Below are 8,479 nucleotides of genomic sequence, written 5' to 3' on the forward strand. Positions count from 1 at the left end.
CCATGAGAATAAAGAAATAAAGGCTTAACAAGCTCCATCTTTTTTTTTTTTTTTTTTTTTTTTTTTTTTTTTGGTTTTTCCAGACAGGGTTTCTCTGTGAAGCTTTGCAGCCTGTCCTGGAACTCACTCTATAGACCAGGCTGGCCTTGAACTCACATAGATCCAACTGCCTCTGCCTCCCGAGTGCTGGGATTAAAGGTGTGTACCAACAATGCCCAGCACAAGCTTGACATTTTTTACTGCTAACATTTTTATAATGTATTTCAAATTCTTTGAGCTGATGTTCCCTATACTAAACATCCTTCTGATAGACTCTAAATGACCCAATCTACTAAAAAATAGAATTGTTCCTTCCTTGTGCTATGTATGGCAGAGAAAAGTCTGACTCAAAAAACACATAGGTCTGAATTTTTAGATTGTGAGCCTAGTCTTTATTGGCTGAGCCTCCAGGGTCTGAATTAGAAATAGGGTCACAGCTCAAAGCTGCCATTCATAATAAAGGAGTTTTAGGATGTATTTTTTCAAAGAATGCTTCAATAATGCACCTACATTCCTTCTCTAGAAATTAGTAACCCAGCTGCATCTTGAACTCTGGAGTTTTGTGCTTATCTTAAACCTACGGCAGAACACACACACACACAAACCCGACTGTTTTCTTCCCTGAAGTCAAAGCTTACCTGTATGTTTTATTCCATAATATTTCCAGGTCTGTGTATTCAAGATGCAATGCAACATTTGCAAATCATTTTATATGGAAATATATTGCAGTATTAAAATTCAGTGTTCAGGGTCTCCTTCACCATGCATTTTATTTACTGAAAGCTGAGAAAATGTTTAACCCAATGGTGCCTTACTCTGTGATCTGAAAGGAATTGACTTTTTATGTCTATGTGGTGGATTATTTGCATATTTGTAAAAAACTGTTAGGCCTTTATATTTTAACTTGTAATAGCAATTTTGTTATTGTAATAGCAGAAACAGGGTGGTTATTAAAGTATCCTCAGATCTTTGTTATGAAATTAATTTTCCCTGTTTATAAGCAGGAGTTGTAGAGGAATTTTTTTTCATACCACTGCACTGTGTTAACAGACACACTTAGGTATCTGTGTCATCAGGGTAGTTAAATGGGAGGGTAGACTCTACCCTAGACACCTGCATATTTGTAAGTTATCCAGACGATAAATAAAACGCAGAATGATATGGTGTCGACTTGTGGCTTTCTTACCTGTGTAAATATAAACAGAAAGGTGAATGTCTGCCTCCTGTTTTACACTGTGGTAGAGACGAACTCAAACAAGGCCCTCTTAAGTAAGTAAATACCTATTACTCATCACACCTCAAGACCCTGTTGTGTTTGCTTTTCCAGAGACTGCATCTTAGTCAGTCTATAAAGTGGATACTGGAGGCAATGGAAGAGGTAGCAGCAGGAGACACACAGATCTGGGAGCTTAGGAACCCGAGAGCTTCCAGAACCATCTGCTATGCATGTGTGCCTTGCATACATGTTACTCAGCACAGCGCTGTAGCTGAGCATGGTAGAAGACCTGGCATCATCTCTTTGTTCTAAGTCTTTTCTCTAGCCCAGTGCAGTAGGTACAGAGTGAGGAACTGTCTGACAGCAGCAACATGTGTTAGACAAGGAGAAGCACTCGGCACGGACTTACTAGAGCAAGGAAACAAGTGGTCTCTGCTGGCAGTGTAGAGTAGGAAGCGAGCACTTATGCAGAGATCCCAAAGCTATTGGAATGCAGTCAGCCAGAGGAGGATTTACCAGTATGATTTTACAGGAAGCAACCCTAGCAGAGAAATTATCCCACCAGTAGCACAAGCTCTAGATTCACAGTTTGAGGATTTGGTTCATTGTGTCAGGGAAGGCGTGACTACAGGCTGGTCCCGTACATCTGCACTCAGGAAGGGAACAGAATCAGTACTGGTTCTCAGCTTGCTCTCTCCTTTTTATTCAGGCTGGGAACCACAGAATGGTGCTGCCCACAGCTAGGGTGGATCTTCCCCACCCCCCTTAATTAAAAGAATCTAGAAACTTGACAGTCATTCTCTGAGGCTAGTCTCCTAGATGATCCAGGTCTGAAGACAATATTAACCATTATTCTCATGTTACCAGTCAATTGGGTTCAATTTGAGGTTCCAGAAATTAAGAGCCAGAAAGAACCTTCGAGACAGAGCGGCCATAGCACTCAATGTCTACAGTGGGATACTTCTGAGTAGAAAGTGATAAGTTTCCATAGCACAGCAAGTAGCCACTGAGACTGCCACAGCAAACTAGGCCATGTAGTCTCCCCTCTCAGAAGTCATTCAGTCCAGCCCTGTCAACTCTCAGATGGGCAATTTAATGTCCATCAAATGGCATGCTGTGGACACACAAACACACAGTGGGGTGATGAAAATCCTCCCTGCCCTCTCTCACTGTTCTAAAAATCTCACATTTGTTGCAAAGGAAAGTCAATGAAGAGGCCACAGAGTCAGCATGCTTGCACGCACACACGCAGGGGTTTGGATCCTACCTCAGCCATTTCCCCTGTAAGGCCACAGATGGGTCATTTAAGCACTCTGCATTCCCTTCTCCCACTGTACAATGCTTACAACAATACATACACAAACATCAGGCAAAACAACACGTAAGGTGTTCAATAACAGTCCTGCAGTAAACATAGACTATAGTGAGGGAAGAATTCTCCACAGAAAGAAGTCTGATGAAATTTAATTGCAGAATGGTTAGAATTAAAATTTCATTTCAAAACTGGCTTCATTTGTTAAACTGAAATTGCTTGTTTATCTATTCAGTAAGACTTTAGTGAACACTAGGCATGTGCTAGCTTCATGTCAACACAAGAGCAGCCAGCCCACTGTGTGCCTGGGAGGAGGCCACCATGCATGCTGTGACTTCACTCAGCCAGCAGGGGGCTTTCTACAACAGTAAATCCTCCAGTACCCACCTCCCTACCCCATTAGGCAATGTATCTGATTCCTTTGTTCCTGTAGTCTCAATGGGTAAATTACATCAATTTTCTCTTTAATCTTTAACCTACAGGAAAACTGGGAGAAGAAACCCCACAAAGTATTTAGAAAGGGTTTTTTGATGACCAATTGGTGTGGGCAGGGGTTGTTTTAATTCATATGAAAAGTAAATTCAAGGATTTCAGTTTCCTAAATAATCTGACTAACTGGAGGCCTCCTGATTTATGCTGTCTCCAGCTCGTGTAGGGTGGTCCTTCCTTTCCTGTCACCCTTGCAACCTTGCTCTGCCCACTTGGAAACTTGCTACTCCGTGTCTACCAGGAACTTACATCTACCATATGGCTGTGGTTCTCTTGCTGATGTTTAGAACTACCCCACTCCTCACCGTCACAAACACATATTCCTTGGTCTTAAAATGTTGCTTCTGGAGCTAAGCGGTGGTGGCACACACCTTTAATCCCAGTAATTAGGAGGCAGAGGCAGGCTGATTTCCGTGAGTTCAAGGCCAGCCTGGTCTACAGAGTGAGTTCCAGAGAAACCCTGTCTCAAAAAAGCAAAAGCAAACCCACAGGTTGCTTCTGTTAGTACACATTTCTCTCACAGCTAATTAAACTCAAGCTCTGAGGACCCCACATACACACATATTGCAAGAGGAGTCCACTAATTAATGAGGTTTTGATTTTTGGGGTTTTGTTGTTGGTTATTTTGAGAGGACTCACTGTGTGGACCAGCCTGACCTCAGACTCACAGAGATCCACCTGCTCCTGCCTCCCAACTGCTGGGATTAAAGGTATGCACCACCAGGCAGGCCTGTCCAGGACTTTTATATCTAAGTTTTATAAGGTATTTTGTGTTTTGAGCCTCAGGAGGCCCAAGTCAGTCATTTGGTTATCATTATCTTTAGCTTCCGGTTCAGGACTCAGCCAAAAAGAGCTTCTTCTAGGTTACCATTTTCCCCTGTGTGATGAGGATGCTGACAGAGGGAAGACAGTAGCTGTTTGCTGGCTTCATACTCCCCAGCATGACCAGAAACACTCAGGTAATTTTCTCGCTGAGCTGCCCATACTGCTATAGAATCTAAATGTGACTTCTCTAGGAAACTACCTTTGGGGTGCCTGGGAAACAAGTCTGGATGTTCTTATCTTAAAGCAGTGGTTCTCAACCTTCCCAATGCTGCAACCCTTTAATACAGTTCCTCTTGTTGAAACCTCCAACCAGAAAGTTATTTTGTAGCTACTTCATAACCAATTTTACTACCATTATAATCATAATGTAAATGTCTGATTTGTAGGACATCTGATATGCGACCCCTGACTTTCCAAAGGGGTCTTGACCCACAGGTTGAGAAACACTGGTTTAAATTTTCAGTGAGAAGCCTGTTGGACACCTGGAATGCACATCATAGATGTCAGCCAGGAGCTCCTTCCCGACTTCCTGTTTACAATCTTTCTCAAGTAAGTTAAAAGGCATGCATCAAGATGGTATTTGCTTTCAATAGTCCCAGAACCAAGCAGCAGCAGGTCTTAAGGAAGCTCCAAGAGATTCACGAAGCTTTTATATGTTTACTCACTCCTTCAGATCATCACACATTGGCAAAAAAGGATTCATTAAGCCTTGGGAGTAGAGGGGGTATGTTATATAATTTTGTAAATATCAGTCTTAGTATCAAGAGTGTGTGTTGAAAATATACATCCAACAAAACCAGACAGTAGACTCAGCCCCACTCAACCACTGGTTCTAGAACATTCTTTACCATCAACACAGGGCTATTTTGTGTACATGAAAGGGAAAATCTCGTAATGCCTGTTCCTTAATGGTTTATTCTTGGAACAAAGGCCTAAGAAGTCCCCAAATGAGGCCAGGAAGCAGGGAACACTGAGCACTGTAGTAAAGGCAGTGATGCTAGACCATCAAAATTCTGCCTCATTTATTTACCTAAGTAACAATACTTACATGTTGTGTTAATTTTTCATGCAACCGCCACTACTTATCATCTACTACTATGCACTATAACTATCCACTATGAAGTAGGGTCTCTGCATGTTGTCATTGTATGTATTATTGCTAATCTTTGTATCTTTACACATAGAAGACTCCAGGCCAGGAGATATAGCTCCATGGTTTAAAAGCACTTGTTATACAACCTTGAGGACCTGAGTTCAAATCCCCAGCACCCACATAAACAGCTGTGCATGCCTGTAATCCCAGTACTGAGGGGCAGACACAGGTGGATCCCAAGAGCTTGCTGGCCAGCCAATCTAACTGAACTCATGAACTTCAGGTTCAGTGAGTCTCAAAACTGTAATATAGACAGCAATAAAGGAAGACACCCAACCTCCTACCCTGACCACAAAGGCCCACCTGAACACAAACACACACACACATACACAGAGAGAGAGAGAGAGAAAGAGAAAGAGAGAGAGAGAGAGAGAGAAGGAGGGAGGGAGGGAGAGAGGGAGGGAGGGAGGAAGGGAGAGGGAGAGAGAATCAACAAAAATGTAATTACTTTTTAAAAAGGAGAGATAAATCAATGCCCAAATTTGCCTTGAGAGAGCAGCTTCTTGTGGACCCAGGATTCAAACTAAAATAAATACTGCTATTCTGTAAAGACAGGAGATGAAGCTAATTAGCATTGCTTAATGGGAGGCTTTACATTGCTCTTATTTTTCTCCCTGGACCATGTATGGGCTGACTCTATCCCTATACTACCTGGGACACACTGCTACCTCCTTCACCACTGCCTCCTCCACCTTCATCATTACCCTCCTCTCCATCCTCATCATTGTTCTTCTCCTTCTTCCTCCCCCTCCAGGTGTTAATACTGGCCTGGGTACTGGGAATGCAGGCAAGGCTAATGTGCTTGCCCACATACTGTTCCTCGGGTGTGACATAACATCCTCCCTTCTTCCATTCTTTACTCCCACAAGAGGCTATAATGCTTTCTGTGAGGCTTTAAAAGGGACGTTTATACCTGTGCCGTTCAGCTTCCATCTGTCACAAACCCACAGCATTTCAGAGTGACCTCAGAGAAGCTGCTAAAATGCAGCTGTTGTTTCATTCAACAGTTTCAGATTTCTGGAACTCTCCACAGACGAGTCAAACTATAATGTGTACCTCTGTTCATTTTGTCTATTCAGTATTTGTGGGGTGCTTTTGTGAACTTATCTTTTATTCTCCTTGGAATTGGAGAACGATGTGGCTCAGTCAAATACCAAATAATAGGAATCACTTCGTATAAAAGTTTAAAGCAGACTCTATGTGCTTTAATCATACGGCCCCACACATATTCAGAGGGAAAATAAGGTTACAGCAAAAAGACAGGCTCATGTCTGACAAGATTGAGACAGTGCCATCTGTTTCAAAGGCTTTCCCCATACATTACCTCATTTTGAACCCACAGCAGAAGGAAGAAACTTGTCCCCATTTTGTAGAGTGCTAACAGTACTGAGAAGTGACAAGTCAATCAGGGTCTCCTGGTGTTCTGTTGGTATTTGAGACAGGCACTAGCTAGATAGCCCTCACTGACCTAGAACTCATGACCCTCCTCTCAAGTGCTGGGTTTACTGTTGTACTCTGGCAAGATCTCACAGTGTTTGTGTTGGGTAAGAGGAGGCCAGGCCAGGTATTGTAGTAAGCACACAGTCAGGCCTGTGGGCCGCACTGTGTGGGTAACAGCAGCGCTGTCTCAAATTATTATAAATTCACAAAAGGCTTGAGATGCGGCTCAGCAGTAGAGGGCTTGCTCAGCTAACCAAACCCTAATTTCAGTTCCCACACTGTTTTGTGGCATTTTTACCATAATTGTCCTAACTTATTTGACAAATGTTACTGACTGAGCACTGTTTCACTAAGAAGAACACGAAGGGTCTGTGTCACATGTACCGACATTCCAGGAAGTTCATGGAGCAAGCCTATAGCTCCAGAGCTAGGCAGGATACAACACTGCTCTGAAACAATGCATCCTGGGGACTCAGAGAAAGACTGAGTTTGTGAAGCTGGCTTGGGCCATGTTGGTTCATACTTGTATCATTGCCCTCATAACTCTGAGGTAGCTGTGTAATTTTCACAGTGGTAGATAAGAACCCCTGCACCAGGACCACTGGAGAGCTTGTCACTTGCAGACACCAGGACTCACCTTGAACTCTCCAAAACAACAATCCTCAGAACTCAAGGAGCAAGCTTCAAGAGCATCACACATTCAAGTTTCAGAGTTACGGTCCTTTGGGTTTTGCCCTTGCCTTGAGTCTTTAAAGCAACATTTCCATCTAGAAAATATATGAAACAATATGAAAACCAAACCACCATGATGGCCTCACTTTTTGTCATACTCATGACCTACATCACATGCTGTTCACATGTGCTGAGTCATTAAGGTGCTATTGTCTCTAAAACAACCACCTTAAAAACTATGTCGGGGTGGTAAGATGGCTGAGGGGTACCTTGGTTACTTTTCTATTGCTGTGAAGAGACACCATGACCAGGACAATTTATAAAAGAAAGCATTTAATGAGGGCTTGCTTCCAGTTTCAGAGGCTTAGTCCACGACCATTGTAGCAGGGAACATGGCAGCAGGCAGGCAAGTGTGTTTTGGGAGCTGTAGCTGAGAGCTTTTATGTTAAGACAACAACCATGAGTCAAAAAGAGTGCTAACTGGGAATGGCATGGGGTTTTGAAACCTCAGAGCCCACCCCCAGTAACATACCTCTTCCAACAGGGTCACACCTCCTAATTCTTCCCAAACATCTAAACCAACTGGGAACTAAGTATTTAAATTTATGAGCCTATGGGGGCCGTTTCATTCAAACCACCACAGAAGATAAAAAGAATTTACCTAGAGAGCCTGACAGCCAGAGGGACACCCAGAATGGTGGGAGAGCCACTCCTGAAAAGTCTGGCCCTAACACATATATAACACTGTGACATGGGCATGCTCACACTCACACACATGCATTGTTTACATGCAAAAATGATAAATTTAAATGTTAGACCTGGCATGATGGTGCACCCTTGTAATTTTAGCCACTTAGGGGGTAGAGACGGGTAAATTGTGAGTTTCAGACCATGTAGGGAAAAAAAAAAAAGATGGCTGCAAGGAAATGGTCAGTACCAAAGGGAAATGATCACCAGGGATGGGGTGGTGGAAGTCTTTTGACAAGAAGGTTATCTTACCAACCAGTATGAAGCATCTCCAATGGCCCTGTCTAGTAACTAAGTGCTCCCCAAATATAATAATTAAATAGCTTTATTCGCATTAAACTACTAGTGTGCACCATTTCCACCAACTTAGCTGATTAAAGGAGAAAACCAGTCAGTATGGCATCATTGTACTCAGAACATAATTAATTACCCCATTCTCTCTCTCTCCTTCTCTCTGACCATTAGTCTTATTTATTCATCTTTCTTTGTTGTTGTTTCCCTTTTACCCACATATCATGGCGCTTCTAGTGGAATCCAAAATGTTAATAGATGTTAATTATGGATTTTTAAAAATCAAATCAAAACA

This window comes from Phodopus roborovskii, unplaced genomic scaffold, assembly GCF_943737965.1.
Source record: "Phodopus roborovskii unplaced genomic scaffold, PHOROB, whole genome shotgun sequence".
In the NCBI taxonomy this organism is placed as follows: Eukaryota; Metazoa; Chordata; class Mammalia; order Rodentia; family Cricetidae; genus Phodopus; species Phodopus roborovskii.